The sequence below is a fragment of the Choloepus didactylus genome, chromosome 10 (genome assembly GCF_015220235.1).
Source record: "Choloepus didactylus isolate mChoDid1 chromosome 10, mChoDid1.pri, whole genome shotgun sequence".
NCBI lineage: Eukaryota > Metazoa > Chordata > Mammalia > Pilosa > Megalonychidae > Choloepus > Choloepus didactylus.
Window position 1 is genome coordinate 35984853 of NC_051316.1, and position 18209 is coordinate 36003061.

Consider the following 18209-nt stretch of genomic DNA (forward strand, 5'->3'; position numbering starts at 1 on the left):
TTCCAGACAACGTGAAATAACAAGAATCTGATTAACCCTTCTTGCCTGAAATAAACAAACAATAAAACAGAAAACAAATATTAAACAAAGGCTTGAGACACTGGATATCAGGCAATGAAGGAAAATGATCCTTCAAGATGAGAAACAAACGAGGTATCCCTAAAGTTGCCCCAGCTTACTGCTTTGAGAAAGAACACAGGCTGAAGTGCAGGGAGGGGAATTCAGGCAGAGCACAGGAAGCTCCTTAAGTTGAGGGGATGGAGCCAAAAGTATGAAAAAAAGAAGGTGGCTAGAGTTCACCGGAAAGAGTACTCAAGGGGAGAGAGATGCACAGAAAGAGAACTCCAGATATCTGCAGGGAGACCCCTTGAGCATTCAGCTGAGTATTTATCATTGTATGCATTTTAAAAAACTACTGAAAACCAAGGGAAGGGCCACACAAATGCATGAGAAGGAACAGTACCAGACACTCATAGTGCCTGTTCCAACCAGAAGACAGGAAAGCCTTATATCTGCATGGCCATAAATAGAGTACTCAGAAAGGTCTTGTCTCTTTAGACTAAAGTCTACTCTGCTCCTGCCTAAAAAATATTAAAAAAGACTGAAAAGGATTAATTGTCTCCAAGAAAGTTAACAATGTTCAAGAACAAAGCTCAAGGATATTTGTGAAATACAGAAATATCTACCTCCCAAAATGGTAAAATTCACAATACCCAGAATCCAATCAAAGATCAATAGGCATGGAAAGAAGCAGAAATATACAACCCATAATGATGAAAAGAATCAATGAATTTAAATGGAACCAGAATTGACACAGATGTTAGAAGTAGCAAACAAGGATATTAAACAGTTAACATAACTGTGTATTCCATATGTTCAAAAAATAAAGACTTGGAAAATATAAAAAAGATACAAATCAAACTTCAAGAAATAGAAGCAATGTCTGTGATGAAAACTACATAGGATGGGATTGACAGCAGTTTAGACAATGCAGAAGTGAAGATTAACCAACATTAAGACATAGCAATAGAAACTTTCCAGAATGAAACTTAGAGAAATGTGTAAAAATTGAAAATAGCATCAGTGAAATGTGAAATATTTCAAGTGGCATAATAAACATGTAATTGAAGTCCCCAAAACAGGCAAGGGGAGAGCTAAAAAATATTTGAAGATTCAATGACTGAAATATTTCCAAATTTGATGGAAATTATAAACCCACAGATCTAAGAAGCTCAACAGATGCCAAACATGAGAAATATGAAGAAACTTACACCAAGACATATTATAACCTATTTATTCATATTCAGTGATAAAGAGAAAATCTTAACGGTCAGAGGAAAAACAAAGGCATTTTGTACAGAGGAACACAGACAAGGAGGACAACTGGTTTCCCATCAGAAATAATGTAAAAAAGAAGGCAATGGAGAAACATTTTTAAAGTACTGAAAGAAAAAAGGTCAACTTTGTATTCTATAATCTATGAAAATATATTTCAAACATGAAGGTATAATAAAAGATTTTTACAGACATATAGAAGTGGAAAGAATTACCAGCAGACTTGCACTGTAAGAAGTGTTAAAGGAGGGCCTTCAGACTGAAGGAAAATGATATATGATGAAAATATGAATCTACAAAAGGAACAGAAAAAGGAAACTACATGGTTAAATGTATATTATTTTCTTCTTAAGTCTATTTATAAGACTAATTCATTGTTTATATAAAAACAATTACAAGGTATTGTGGATTTTATAACATATGTAAATAAAATATATGGCAATAATAGCACAAAGGTCAGGCAAGAGAAACAGAAGTATACTATTCTAAGTTTCTTATACTATATGGGAAGTGGTATAATATTACTTGAAGACAGACTATGATAAATTAAAGATATATATTATAAACTCTAAAGCAACCACTAAAATAAAAGTCAAAGATATTAAGCCAACAAAGGAGATAAAATAAAATCATAGAAATATTTTATTAATCCAAAACAAGGCACAAAAAGAAGAAAAAGTGTTCAAAGAATGGAAGGACCAATAGAAACAAATAGCAAGAAGATAGATTTATATTAAGTCAATAATCATTTTAAAAGAAAATGGTCTCAACCTCAATTAAAAGCAGCGATTGCCAGACTGGAAATAAAAAGCAAGACCCAACTATATGCTGACCAAAATAAACACACTTTAAATATAAATCAGTAAAATGATAGAAAAATATATACCAAGCTAACATGAATCTAAAGAAAACTACACTGGCTATATTAATATCAAACAAAATATATTTTAAAGGAAAGACTTTTACCTGAGATAGAGAAGGTAATTTTATAATTATAAAGGGATCACTTCATCAAAGGGACATAGTGATCCAAAATGTTTCTCCATCTAGTAACAGAGCTTCAAACTAAAGGAGGCACAAACTGATAAAATCAAAGAAATATAGACAAAATTACTGTCATAATTAGAGATTTCATTACCCCTCTCAATAACTGATGAAACAAGGAGTCAAAAGACAAGTAACGTGTAGAAGATCTTAACAATACTATCAAATGAATTCACCTAATTAACATTTATAGAACACTCCACCCAAAAACAGAAGGACACACTTTATTCTTAAGTGCACATGGAACATACAGCAAGATAGAACATAGAAAACTGAACACATTTTGAGCTGAATTGAGATGAAAATACAACATACTACAATTTGTGGGCTGCAGCTAAAGAAATACTTTGTGGAAAAGGTATAGCTTTATCTGTCTGTATTAGAAAAGAAGAAAGGTCTCAGAATGACCTCAGCTTCCACCTTAAGATATGAAAGGGGGAAGAGGCAGGTAAAATACAGTAACCAGAAGAAAAAAAAAATTAAATCGATTATAATTCCCTGAAAACAGAAAAGAAAAAATGATAGAGAAAATCATCAGTGAAACCAAATGCTGGATTTTTTAAAAAGATCAATTAAGATTGCAAAACCTTTAGCCAGACTCATCAGGAAAAAAAAAAAAAAGAGAGGATACACAAATTTCCAATATCTGGAATGAAGACGTGATATTACTACAGAGTTTTCCGTAATTAAACAGATAATGAGGAAATATTGTAAACAACTTTATGTCAATAAATCAGAAAACTCAGATGAAATGGATAAATTCCATGAAAGACACAAACTCACTCAGGAAGAAATAGATACAGCTTTCCCACCAAGAAAACTCCAGACCCAGATGGCTTCATTGTTGAATTCTACTAAATATTTAAGGAAGAAAAAATACCAGTTCTGTATTAATTCTTCTAGAAAAAAGAAGATGTGAGAACATTTCCCACCTCATTCTATGAGGGCAGCATTACCCAAATAGCAAAACCAGACAGAGACTTCATAAGAATGAAAATTAGAGACAAATATCCCTTGTGAACATAGATGCAAAATTTATCAACAATATTTTATCAAATTGTATCCTATAATAGATAAAAATAATAATGAAACATGACCAATTGAGGTTTATTCCAGGAACATAAGGTTGGCTTAATATTTAAAAATCATACAATATAACTCACAATATAGGCAGATTATTAAAAAATATATATATGATCATCTCAGTGGAGGCAGAAAAAAATATTTAACAAAATCTAACATTTATTCTTGATGAAAATTCTCAGCAAACTAGAAAGGAAGGAAACTTCCCACATAAAGGACAACTGTGAGAAACCCAGTTCATACTTAATGGTGAAAGATGAACACTTTTCCTCCTAACATCAGGAATAAGACAAAGAAGTCTAATCTCAATCTTTCTGTTCAATATTGCATTGGAGGTTCTACCCACTGCAAGAAAAAGATGTAAAATACACCAAGTTTAGAATGAGAAAAACAAACCCTCTTTATTTGCAGATGACATGATCATTCATTAACTGCCATCTATTTTTAAAAAAAACACTTGAATTAATAAATGAGTTTAGCAAGATTGCAGGATTCAAGATCAACATGCAAAAAGTAGTTGTATTTCTATATCATAGCAAGGAACAATGGAAATTGGAATTGAAAAATTATAATTTAAAAATAGCATTGAAAATATGAAACACTTAGGATTAAACCAAAGATCTGCAAAACCTGTGCACTGAGAGAAATAAAGACTTAAATAAATGCAGAACTATATTTTAGCACGTATAAATGTTATTAGGATATCAGTTTTCCTCAAATTGATCTATAGATTCAACATGATCTCAGTCAAATTTAAAGCAAGCATTTTGATAGGAATTAAGCTGATGCTCAAATTTATACGAAAATGCAAAGGGCATAGAATATGCAAAACACCTTTGAAAAAAAAAAGAAAAGCAGAGTTTGAGAATGAACACTATCTGCTTTCAAGAAGTATTTTTAAGCTACAACAATCAAGACAGCGTGGAATTAGCATAAGGATAGACATTTATAAATGGAACAGAAAAGAGAGTCCAGAAAGAGACCTATACATGTACAGAAATTGATTTTTGACAAAGATGCAAAAGCAATTCCATGGAGAAAAGATAGTCTTTCCAAAAAATTCTTCTGGAACAACTGTATGTCCATATGCAAAAAAATAAGCTTCAATTTATAATTCATATATACACAAAAATTAACTCAAAATGGACCACAGACCTACATATAACACCTAACACTACAAAACTTATAAAAGAAAACATAAGCAAAAATTTTTGTGATCTAATATTAGGCAAAGGTGTCTTAGACCACAAACAGCACAATTCATAAAAAAAAGAGAATTGATTAATTGCACCTCATCAAAATATAAAACTGCTGTTCTACAAAAGCTAGTGTTAAAGGAAGGAAAAGACAAGCAATATACCGGGAAAAATATTTGCACAGCACATATCTAATAAAGGACTTGTATCCACAATGTATAAGGAACTGTCAAAACACAGTAATAGGAAAACAAACAAACCAATGAAAAAATAGGCAAAATATGTGAGCAACCTTCATCCAAGAAAATATATCGATGACAAATAAGTTCATGCAAAGATATCAACATTATTATTCATTTGAGAAATGTAAATTTAAACCACAATGAGATACCCTTACACATATATCAAAATCACTGCAATTTAAAAGTCTGACCTGACTATACCAAGTTTTGGCAAGTATGTGGAAGAACGGAAACTCTCATACACTGTGGATGATAAGGTAATATGGTGCAACATCTTTGGAACACAGTTTGGCTCTTTCTTTGCATATTAATTATATGCCTATCATATGACCCAGCCATTCCACTCCTAGGTATTTACCCAAAAAAGAACAAAACAGATGTCCACAATAAGACTTGTGAATGAATGTTCATAGGAGCTATATGTGTAATACCCATAAACTTAAAACAATCCAAATATCTATCAACAGATGAAAGGATGAACAAATTGTGGTATATCTATACAATGGAATACTACTCAGCAATACCAGGGAATGAACTATTATAAACACCACATGGTAGTTGAATCTCAAAATAATTATACAGAGTGAAAGCATCCAGAAAAAAAGAACACAGAGTATGATTCCATTTATATAACAGTCTAGAAAATGTAAATTAATCTCTAGTGACAGAAAGCAGATCAGTGGTTTAAATCTAACTTAAACCTAACCAGGTAATAACCACAGAGAATGACAGGCAGGTTGATGTATAACAAGCACATTCTTATATAGTAGAACTACTCACTATGGAACAATGAAGGAAAGAAGGAAATCAGGGGAGCAAACTAGAATTTACACTGGCACATTATATACACTGGTTATCACAAGGAGGGCTGAAATCAGTTGTTTACAATATCTAATACTGAGATTTGGATTTTGAAACTTACAAATTTGGGTACAATTTGTGAAATTCATGTCATGGATGGCCACCTTGGTGTAAAATATGTATGCAAGAGATTTCTAGGATGATTCCTTAATGAGATCCTTAAGAACCAGAATTCTATCTATGTGAGCTTGATTTTCAGACTCGGTTTTCCACTGGATAATACAGCTTTTTTCCCATCTATAAAATGTTTGAAAGATAGAGGAATGGAACATGTGTCACAGCACTTTTTGGGGGAGAGATGCAGAGATGCTCATCCCACCAAGAAGAGATTCAGGGAGAGAGCTCAATTTCCACCAGTACTTCCTAGAGAATGTATCCACTCTACTACTTAACAAAGATATAAAGTGACACAGGGGGTAGTAGGGAGGAATAAAACTTTTCTTGCCAGATGCTTGTCTGCCTCTGTATCAAGGACTCCTCCTGCCTCTCTTTGTCAGCTGTGCTCTGTGCTCACATCCTTTGATTCTGAACTTACCACAGTCGTGATGTTGGCAAATTGCCTGAGCTAACTGAGCCAGTTCTCTCTTCTATAAAGCAGGAACAGTAATCAATCATACTTTATTGGTTGATTGTGATGATGAAATAAGACAATGCACAAAATGTACCTAACACAAAAGCCCTTGGTAAAAATTAGCTACTATATAGATAGCACTTTTGGAGTCTGTGCAATGCAAATGCACATGGTTCTCTATTATGAGATAAATAATTCTTAAGAGAATAAACTCAAATAGAAATGGGTTAAGTGAGGCCATATGGTGCATGGACAAAGTTGAGGCCTTAGTATTGAAGGACTGGGTTTTTAGCTTCTGATTTTGATATAGTGCAAACATGAGACCTTTCTCTAAGTCTCACTTTCTTCATCTGCAAAATGATGAAAATACTGTTGCTTTTATTTATCTTGCATATTGTTGGGATTACAGAGGTGTGAGTTTATTGAATATAATTTGGAATGGAACCAAAACATTATACACGTTCTTTTGACTCTATTTTTATTCCTCTTGACACTTAACGATTGTTCCACTTCTCCCTCAAGCATAGATTCATCTCTCTGTGCCTTAAATAGTTAAAGAAACTGGGTCTTTCCTATGTGGGCTGCCATCCAATCCCTTTGGAAGCCTTTTCACATGGTTCCCAACACACTGACACTGGCTGGGTTGCATGACTTCTTTCAGGGGAACTTTCTTTTCTCAATTTTGTGTGTTCGACATCTCATTCAGCTCTCCTAATGGTGTGGATTAGGACATCCTAGGTCCTGGGCATTTCCTCTGGCAGCTTCTCCTGCTTAATACTATTCTAACAGGTTAATCACCCAGATTCAGTTCATTCCATCTCTTTTCCTATGAAAAAAATCATTGGTCCCTCACCCAGAATGGAGATAGCAGGTTGCTACCATTTACAGAGCACTAACTACAACGCAGGAAACGGACTATGGAATTTATGTATATTAAACAAATTACCCTTGCCATCAATTTGAAGTTACCTCCTTCTAAAGCTTCTACACTATGATGATTCACTATTTTATAGAATTATTAGCAATTTAATTACACATATTAATAATTCTTACTTTTAAAACCCATTGATTTGGCTCCAACTATGTGGTGCCAGGAGCTATACCAGATACTCTAGTTTGAAAATAATACATTATTTTTTTCATTTTACATATGCAAATCATACCTTGGTATTTGACTGATTTGAAACTCATCGAATGTGGTACTCGACGCATTTTGATGTGAAAATTCTGTCCCAGTACTCATCATTTGTTTGATACTTGCATGCAAGCTAGAACTCGTCAACGTCAGTTGCCTCGTGATTCACTACCCTTTCCAGCCGAAATAAAGGGTCACGTGTTACTCATGCGGTAGCTTTTGCCCTGTGCACATCCCCTTGCAGTCTTGTCTTAGCTTCTGTGGTCATTTTGTGTATTTTTGTGCTTTTTTTCCTCATCATGGTCCTAAGAAAATGAGCAGTGATAGCGCTGAGCAGAAAAGAAAATTACTTCACACCACCATTGAGAAAAAAAAAAAAAGAAAGAATAGGCAAATAGAGTGGTATTTTCATTGCTGATCTTTCTAGGGAATACGGTATGCCTAGAACAATGGTCGCCACCATCATTAAGAATAAGGAAGTGATTTAAAAAAAAAAAAGGCTGACGTTGCAAAAGGAGTTAGAGCAGTAAACACTCGAGGAAGTCGAAAAGCTGTTATTAATTTGGGTAAACGAGGAACGGTTAGTGGGCAACAGCATATAGGAAGCCATGATATGTGAAAAAGTGAAAGTGTTGCATGCCGCTCTTTCGAAAAACAAACTCGGACTGACTGGTGAGAGTTTTGAGGTTTTTAAGGTCAGCCAAGGCTGGTTTGATAATTTTAAAAAAGAGGACCTGCACCCATAGTGTCGTGAGGCATGGCGAGGAAGTGAGTGCTAATAAAGAGGCTGCAGGTACAGAGGGTACAGTTGTGCAGGACATTGTATCTTTGGGCCAATCCATGGTCTGGGGGTCAATGCTGCTGATGTTGAGGAGTTAGTGGAGGAACATCGTGACGAGCTCAGCACTGAGGAGCTGCAGGAATTACAGAAGGAGCAGCAACAAAGCTGAAGAGATTTCTTCGGGTGAGGAGGAGAAAAGAGAGATGTCCCCAGTTCCTTGATAAAAGAAATGTGTAAAAAATGGGCAGAAGTTCAAAACTTTATGGAGAAGTACCATCCAGACAAAGCTCTGACAAGCAGAAATGTGAATTTATTGAATGATCAAACAATTTCACATTTTTGAGAAAATCTGAAAAGAAGACAGAAGCAGTCCTCATTGGATAAGTTTTTAGTGAAGGTGACAAAGAGTGTGTCAGAGCCTTTGGTGCAAGTGGAAAAAAGGCAGAAAAGAGAAAGAACACCTGAAATGCAAGTGCCTGATGTTCTGTTGGAGGGGGCCTCTCCTTCCAAGCAACACTCCATGTAACCTCTCCTCCTCACCACTTTCTTCCCACCATCCCATTAGGACATGGACTCTTCTCAGTACAGGTAAAGTAAGGTTATTATTTTATTTAATCTAAGTATTTATTAATTTTTAAGTTTATTTCTCATGCAAAGTAATGATATATAACCATATCTTTTTACATATTGCCTTAAAAATGTGCATTATCTTTGGTTTGGGAATACATTAAATTTATTTACATTATTCCTTATGGGAAAAATTTGTTTGCTACCCATCGTTTTTTGGTACTCATCACGCCTCCCGGAACCAATTAACAACGAGTACCAAAGTACCACTGTAAGAAAAATCAGGCTAAGAAAGTACAAGAAAGTTGTTAATAACTAAAATTTGCTGAAATCAAACACATTTTTATCTGAATGCAATCTAATGCTGATTCCATTACAGAATTACTGCTTCCTCTCCTTCAAGAATAATTTATCTTTAACATGGGAGATAATTAAGAATAAATTTAGCTTCTTCTTTGGCAAATGCCATCCCCCCATCCAAAATGAGTTGGGTTAGTGGGACAGAAATTACGTGGTAGAACTTGTATTAATCCCAGTACACAAATTCAGGTGTTCAAAAAAGTTACTCGAGGTCTATTTCAATCTCAAATATTGGTAATATAGTAGAAATATAATGACAGATAATTGTGGAGCTTCCCCTATTTTCACTGATTTACCTCTAGTTTGTTGAAGGCCTATGTAGTGCAAAGCCACAGGGATCTAGACTTCCATGTCTTCTGCCCACATTGATATCTGCTGAGACATCTATAATCCTGCTTGGGTATCAGTCACTGGTCCACACAGGTCACCAAGGTCATATACCTCCATTTCCTATGCATGGTCCATTCACATGTAGCAGCTCTTCATTTCTACACACCTTGATTCACACCCTTGGGCACATGGAGATAATTCTGTTGCTCCTCCAACATAATGCCACGGTATGGGAAATTTTATGGCGAGATAGAAGGCCTGGACAAAACAAACAGTATTTTTATCCTTGGGATTCACTGTCTCTACGATCAACCTGGGCACTGGGGCACAAACTTTTCTTGTGTCAGATCCCAAAAACTTATTTGGGAATTTGCTGCTCCCCCTGAGGAAGCAGCCCATGAAGATGACAAAGGCTCTGTCTAGGGGACCCATTACTGCTGAATTATTCTCTATCTCTCTTTTTCCTTAGAATAGAGAGCAAGAAATCTTGCTCCTGCTAAAGTATTTTCCAGAATATTTTGTCAAGGTCTTGAGTCATTCCTATTTTAGCAAGGATGCAGGTGTTTGAAAGTAAAAAGTTAAGGAAGAAGCAACCCCCCTACCCAGTGTCTACTGCTACATCCCCACCTTGATTCACTGACCAGAGAAAGGGATGACTTAATAAGTTTTTGAAAAAGTTAAAAATTTTTAGGAGAAACTAATCAGTGCATATATATAAATGTTATCATACTACCTTTGATTTAATGATCCTCAAACTTTCCTCCTGGTCTTTTGATCTGATAGGTTTCCTGACCTGAGGAAGAGATGAACAAAAGTATTGGAAGCTTTGTCATTTTACCTCGATGTATCTTTTTAGAAAATACTCCCTTTTGTTTCCCAATGAAGAAAAATAATCTATAATTAATTCTTAACTTCTTTTACAGTGAAAAGTTGCTCTTTTTGCTCTGGTGGTATTAACTTTTATACATTCTCTAAAATGTGGCATGAAGTAATCAGGTAGAGTTCATGTAAAAAAGCAGAGAGGGATGACAATGCCTACCCAAAATCTGCACAAAGAGAGTAAAACCACAACATTCTATAAATGCTCAAAAGATGAACCCAGCATGTCAGAGATAGAGAGCTTTGGACTCTTTAGACAGGAATGAAAACTCTGAAAGCTAAGGGAAAAACAGTTTTTACAAATTGTTATTTTAAAAGAAAACATATGGAAGCAAAGTAGCTCATTCCACTATTTTTCTTTCTCTTTTAAATTATATTCTGTTTTTACAGAAAAAAGGAACCAACCAGGTTTCACTACAAGCCACCTCTTTCCATTCTATTATTCTGAATTCAACCTTCCCCAAATAATATGGCCCGGGCCATGTGATTTGCTGAATAATTCTAAAATATAGCAGGATAATATTTGAGATGTTTATTGAGGTTTCTTTATCCAAGATTCCTGTGTTCATTGCCATCCCTACTTCCAACAGTTGGGCAACAGTAATAGCTTTCCACATGCCTTGCCCTTAAGGGAAGCTGGGACTTAACAGCCATTCTTTGCTTTGGTTATTGAAAACTTACTGAAAAGACAATTCATTGAAAGTAAAAACAACACTTATTTTCTATAACAGTTGTGATTTTTGAGAAAGAAAAATATTGTGGGTTCCAAGAGCCAAAGCTTGTGACCTTAACATTTAAATTTTATTTAAAGAGTTGGGGGGCGGGGGAAATAATATTGAGGAGGGAGGTTGATGACATGAGAGCTGTTTTCCAATCACAGAACCAGATACAAAAACATTTATTGGTGTAGTGAATAGTTTGGAGAGGTTTGAAAAGTAGGGCCAGAAACTAAGAGGCTGTGTTAGGTCTCTCCTCTCTATCTATCCCTACATCTACCAACTGCCAACACTGTGGGTACAACCTCAATTAAGGATGGAAGTAAGAAAGCAATTCCCACCCTGAACTCTTGGAAGAGATGGCCTCACAACATGAGGTGATCACAATAGTTTTCAAATGGTTAGTATTCTCCATAATACTAAGTTTGTTTGAAAAGTATACAGAGATGAAACATATTTAAATGTAAAGATGCTGTTAATTAAGGAAAAAAGCTAGGCCAGAAATACTTCTGGAACAGCAATGTGAAGATCTCTTCATATTGTCTCCCCAGAAAAACAATAATGACTGGTTGAAATTATAAGAAACAACCACTTAATGTCTCTGGAAATGGTCCTAAGGGTATACAGAACATGGAGAAACACTTATTCAAAAAAAACTACTAAATAGTAGTGCTAACAGCAAGAGTCAGTAACATTCAAATCATGACCTGCTCCCTTCCTCCTCTCCAGCTCAGAGTGATGTAAGCTCCACTCTAGGCATGCACTGCCAAGAATACAGGAATTCTTCTCACTCCAGTTTTCAGTCTAGGGTTATGGTATCTCCCCATGTGTGACATGTCACCAGTATTTCTCAACCCCCTAAGCTTCATGTTGCAGAATATCTATTCCAGGCAGGAGTGGCAGAAAAGTTGGGGGCTCTCTTTCTCCACATAGCCCCCATGTGTATGGACACCAGAAACAGTTGGCTAAGAATCCTGGGACCTAACCACCCTCCAACCAACTCATCCATAAGGAAGAGGTTCTTCACCAGAAGAAGCAAGTCAAGAAGATCAGAAGTTACCACCTTCACCCAGCACCCTGCACATAGGACAGGGGTATATTTCTAGGTAAAGCAGGCTATTCTCCCCATCCACAGCTCTCAAGAAGTGGCATCCACTTTCTTCCCAGGGGGCAGAGGCACATTGTAAAAACAAATTGTTTTTGGTTTCCACTAGGAGGACTTAATTTATGTGAAACAGACAGTGGGGCAGTTCAAGTTTAACAGCACTGTCTAAAAATAATGGAGATTTTGGTTGGAAGCAATCAAAAAGAGGTTTTTAGTATGACTATAGCAATAAAAGAAAAAGTGAACTAGCTAGAAGTTTAACAGGGATAAACAAGGAAAGAAACATGCATGAAGAGCTCTCCACTAATTTCTAGCTTATTGCCTCAAATTCTTTTCTCAAAGAGTACCACTGCAAAGGACCATGACTTAAATTTCAAACTGCTGAAAGGGAAGAATTATCCACCAAAAATCTTATTCCAGAAAAATTATCTTTAAAAAATGAAGGCTACATAAAGAGAACTTCCAGGGAAGATGGCAAAATAGGGAGCTCCAGGACTCACTCCTCCTCCAAAACAGCTAATAAACAGGCAGGAACTGTCTGAAAAAAAATGTTCTGGGGCTCCAGAGGCCAGAAGAACATGGTGCAGCATCCAGGGAAGAGCAGGAGGAAGAGACTGAGAAACTGCAGTGAAGAACTGTAAGTAGCTCACTCTGCAGTTGCTGCCAGGGTCCATCCCCCACTCTTGAGGTAGACTGCCTCATGGTCTGGTCCCTAACTAATTACTGAGGACAGAAAGGGACATAAATATCCTCTTCCCCAAGAATGGGGAGGGGGGCACAGTTAAACACTGATCATGACTTTTGATTAGTGAATTTGGATCACTGGGTCCTGGCTCTGAGTTACTGTTTCAACTACCCCAGACAAGGACAGGTGCAACCATTGTTTCAACCCTGCCCTGACAGGGGCAAAGCAGTCAAGGTTTAAAGACACAGCTCCTCCTTAGGATTCCAGGGAACAGTTTGCCAAAGGGAATCATCAAAAAGTATTTAGTCATCTTTCCTGACCCTCTCCCCAGAGCTCTTTGGAACTGATCTTTGTACCATTTGTAGGTTCCCGGAAAAGTTCTGGCCAGGAAATGACATGAGAAAGTCCTCTCCAGGATGACCTTCCTCCCAGAATTTGCCCTCCAGGCAAAAGCAGCTAAAAGCAATGAAAGGAGTATAAAAAAGCTATAGAGCCAAAACAAAAACAAACCAAACAGATCAAGATTCTTGGAGAAGAAACAGAGGAAAGGAAGCTTTTTCCTTGTAGTGAAACAGTACCACAAATAGTGCAATCTTAAAAATATAACTCATATCCAGGGCAAGAAACAAATAAGGAAGAGCTGAAAAAATATGATCAGTTAAACATGGGCAATTTTAAAGATCTAGAATAAGTTGAACCAAGTATTAAAGAAGACCCCTAACTCAAAGCAAATCAACAATAAAACCCTATACAAGAGAGAGAAACTGACCTTCAGAGTAAACTCATCAAGATAATCAGATGCTTTGCCATCAGTAAAAATTACAAGCCATACTAAGAAACAGGAAGATATGGCTCAAAGGAACAAATTAAAACTTTGGAGGAGACACAAAATTTGGATCTAATCAAAGATGGTCAAACAAATCTCCTAAATCAATTCAAGGAGATGAATGAAAATATGGCTAAAGAGATAAAGGATACTAATAAGCCACTGGGTGAACATAAAGAAAATTTGTAATTATAAAAAGAAACATACCAGAAATTATGGGGATAAAAGGCACAATTGAAGAGATTAAAATTATACTTAATGCATACAACAAAAGATTTGAACAGGAAAAGAAAGAATCAGCGAACTATAAGATAGGACAGTCAACCTTACAGACAGAACAGATAGAGAAAAGAATGGAAAAAAATTGAGCAGGGTCTCAGGGATTTGAAAGGCAGCACAAAGTGCATAAACATATGTATCATGAGTATCCCAAAAGGAGAAGAGAAGGGAAAGGGGCATAAAAAATATTTGAGGAAATAAGGGCCAAAAATTTCCCAACTCTCAGGAAAGACATAACTATACATGTCCAAGAAGTGCAATATATTCCAAACACAATAGATCCTAATACACTTACTCCAAAACACATACTAATCAGAATGCCAAAGGCCAAAGATAAAGAGAGAATCATGAAAGTAGCAAGACAAAAGCAATTCATCATATAGAAGGGAACCTCAACAAGACTGCCAATTTCTCATCAGAAACCATGGAGGCAAGAAGGCAGTGGTAAAATAAATTTAAGGTACTATTCTGGTTTGCTATTGCTGCCGCTATGCAAATACTAGAAATGGTCTGGCTTTTATAAAGGGGGTTTACTTGGTTACAAATTTAAAGTCCTACAGCCATAAAAATATCCAAATTAAGGCATCAACACAAGTATACCTTCACTGAAGGAAGGCCAGTGGCATCCAGAAAACCTCTGTTAGCTGGGAAGGCATGTGGCTGGTGTCTGCTGTTCCTGGGTTGTGTTCCAGCTCCTCTCTCAGCTCCTATGCATTCTTCAAAATGTTGCTCTTGGGGTATTTTGTCCTCTCTTAGCTTCTCTGGAGCAAACTCTGGGCTAGCATCTCCAAAGCATTAGCAAAAGTCTGCTTTCAACAGGTTTCTCCAAAATGTCTCTCTAGCCTGCAGCTGCTCTGAGGTCCTTCTGTTTGTGAGCTTTTATAGGGCTCCAGTAAACTAATCAAGACCCATGCTGAATGGGCAGGATCATACCTCCATGAAAATAATCTAATCAAAGCTATTACACACAGTTGGGTGGGTCACATCTCCATGGGAACAGCCTAATCCAAAGATTCCAACCTAATCAACATTAATACGTTGGCTCCCACAAGACTGCATTAAAGAACATGGTGTTTTGGGAGACATAATACATCCAAACCGGCAAAGGTACTAAAAGAGAAATACTTCCAACTAAGAATTCTTTATCTGGCAAAACTGTCCTTCAAAAATGTGGGAGAATTTTAAATATTCACAGATAAACACAAACTGAGAGAGTTGGTCAACTAGCGGCATGCCCTAGCAGAAATACTAAAGGGAGTTCTGCAGGCTGAAAGGAAAAGACAGGTGACAGGTTTGGAGTAGAGTGTGAAATAAAGATTATCAGTAAGGGTAACTAAAAGGGTAATTAAAGGGTAAAAAGAGAGACAAAAACAAGATATGACATATAAAAATCAAAGGATAAAATGGTTCCAGTACATACTACCTTTACAGTTAATGGATTAAACACCCCATCAAAAGGCAGAATGGATTTAAAAAAAAGTATGATCCAACTATATGTTCTATACAAGAGACTCACTTTAGACCCAAAAACACAAACAGGTTGAAAGTGAAAGGTTGGACAAAGCTATTACAGGCAAAAAGAGCTGGGATAGCTATACTAATTTGGACAAAATAGACTTTAAATACAAAACTGTTATAAGAGACAAAGAAGGACAATATATATTAATAAAAGTGGCAGTCCACCAAGAATAAATAACAATAATGAATATTTATCAATTAACCAGGATACCCCAAAAACTATGAGGCAAATATTAGCAAAACTAAAGGAAGAAATTGATATCTCTGCAATAACAGTTGGAGACTGCAAAACACCAATCTCATCAATAGATAGAACATCTAGATGGAGATTCAATAAGGAAACAGAGAACTTGAAAATATGATATGAGATCCAACAGACACATACAGGACATTGCACCCGAAAACAGAAGGATGTACATTCTCCTCAAGTGTTCATGGAAAATTCTCCAGGATAGACCACATGTTGGGTCACAAAACAAGTCTCAATAAATTAAAAAAGATTCAAATTATAAAAAGCACTTTCTCTGACAAAAATAGAATGAAGATGGAAATCAATTACAGGCAGAGAACACGAAAATTCACCAATAAAAGGAAGTTAAACAACACACTCAAACAATCAAGGGGTTAAAGAAGAAATTGCAAGAAAGATCAGCAAATATCTTGACATGAATGAAAATGAGAACACAACATAACAAAATTTATGGGATGCAGTGAAGGCAGTGCTGAGAGGGAAATTTATAGCCCTAAATACCTACATTAAAAAAGAAGAAAGAGCTAAAATCAAAGAGCTAACTGTACACCTAGAGGAACAAGATAAAGAACAGAAAACTAATCACAAAGCAAGCAGAAGGAAAGAAATAACAAAGATTAGAGTGGAAATAAATGAAATTCAGAATTAAAAAAAAAATAGAATTAACAAACCCAAAAGTTGGTTCATTGAGAAGATCAATAAAATTAACAAATCCTTAACTATACTGACAAAGAAAGAAAAGAGATGCAAAATAAAATCAGAAATGAGTGGGGGGACATTACTTCTGACCCCACAGAAATTTAAAAAAAAATCTCATGAGCAGATACTACGAACAAGTGTATGCCAACAAATTAAACAACTTAGATGAAATGGACAAATTCCTAGAAACACATGAAAAACAAACACTGACTCTAAAAGAAATAGAATACTTCAACAAACCAATTACAAAAAAAGGGATGGAATCAGTCATCAAAAACCTTCCAAGAAAAAAACCCAGGATCAGATGGCTTCAGAGGCGAATTTTACCAATCATTCCAAGAAGCATTAATACCAATCCTGCTCAAACTCTTCCAAAAAACTAAGGAGAGAAACTACCTAACTCATTCTATGATGCATAACTCATTCTATGATGCTAAGATCACCCTAATATCAAAGCCATTTAAAGATCTTACAAGAAAAGAAAATTACAGACCAATTTCTCTAATGAACATATATGTAAAAATCATCCAAAAAATACTTGCAAATCAAATCCAATGGCATATTAAAAGAATTATACACCATGACCAAATGGGTTTTATCCCAGGTATGCAAAGGTGTTTCAACACAAGAAAATCAATTAATATAATACAACACATTAACAAATTGAAAGGGAAAAACCACATGATCATCTCCATTGATGCAGAAAAGGCATTTGACAAAATTTAGCATCCTGTATTAGTAAAAACATTTTGAAAGAAAGGAATAGAAGAAAACTTCAACCACATGATAAAGGGCATATATAAAAACCCACATCTAACATCATCCTCAATGGTGAAAGAACAAAAGCTTTCCCTCTAAGATCTGGAATGAGACAAGAATGCCCACTATCATCACTGTTATTAAACACTGTGCTAGAAGTTCTGGCTAGAACAGTTAGGCAAGAAAAAGAAATAAAGGACATCAAAATTGGAAAGGAAGAAGTAAAACTTTCACTATTTGCAGATCACATGATCCTATGTACATAAAATCACGAGAAAACTACAACAAAGCTAATAAAGCTAATAAATGAGTTCAGGAAAGAGGCAGGATAAAAGATTAATATGTGAATATCAGCAAAGTTTCTATACACTAGTGATGAGCATCTGAGGAGGAAATTTTAAAAAATTCCATTTACAGTAGCAACAAAAATAATCAAATATCTAGGAATAAACTTAACCAAGGATGTAAAGGGCCTGTATGCACAAAACTATGAAACATTGCTAAAAGAAATCAACGAAGACCTGAATAAATGGAAGGACATTCCATGTTCATGGACTGAAAGACTAAATATATATATTTTTATTTTTTAATGCATTTTTAATTGTGAACTTTAACATGTATACATAACAGTGATAACTTTCAAAGTACAATTTAGTTAGAAAGCAAATTTCAAATATGGGTCACAGTTCACAACTTCAACTATTTCCAATATTGTAAAATACAACATGCATATGGAAAGGTGTTAACTTTCAATGTGCAGCTCAATAAGCAGTTACATAGGTAATTTCAAAAATTGTTATTGGTTACAGTTCCACAGTCTCAAATCTTTCCTTATTGTACAATATAAGGTATATACAAAAAGGTGAAGACTTTCAAAGCACAATTCAATAGCTAAAGAGCAAAATTCAAAGGATGTTATAGGTTTACAGTTCCACCTATGTCATTCACCTTCCAGCTATTCCAACACCCAGTATACATATATATATAT

At 35.5% G+C, this 18209-nt stretch overlaps 1 long non-coding RNA gene across 2 annotated transcripts in view; it reads right to left on the bottom strand.

Annotated features, from left to right (window-relative positions):
• Positions 1–7572: 7572 nt before the first annotated feature.
• The window catches only part of LOC119505690, a 45426-nt gene continuing 34789 nt past the window's right edge, over positions 7573–18209 (bottom strand). The window contains exons 4-6 of one of the 2 annotated variants that reach the window (XR_005210801.1): positions 10239–10298; positions 9617–9763; positions 7573–7772 (exon numbers count right to left, since the gene is read on the bottom strand). This is a non-coding gene — a long non-coding RNA (uncharacterized LOC119505690). Of the gene's footprint in view, positions 7773–9351; positions 9764–10238; positions 10299–18209 lie in introns of those variants that run through there. The other variant, XR_005210800.1, reaches the window with a different exon arrangement.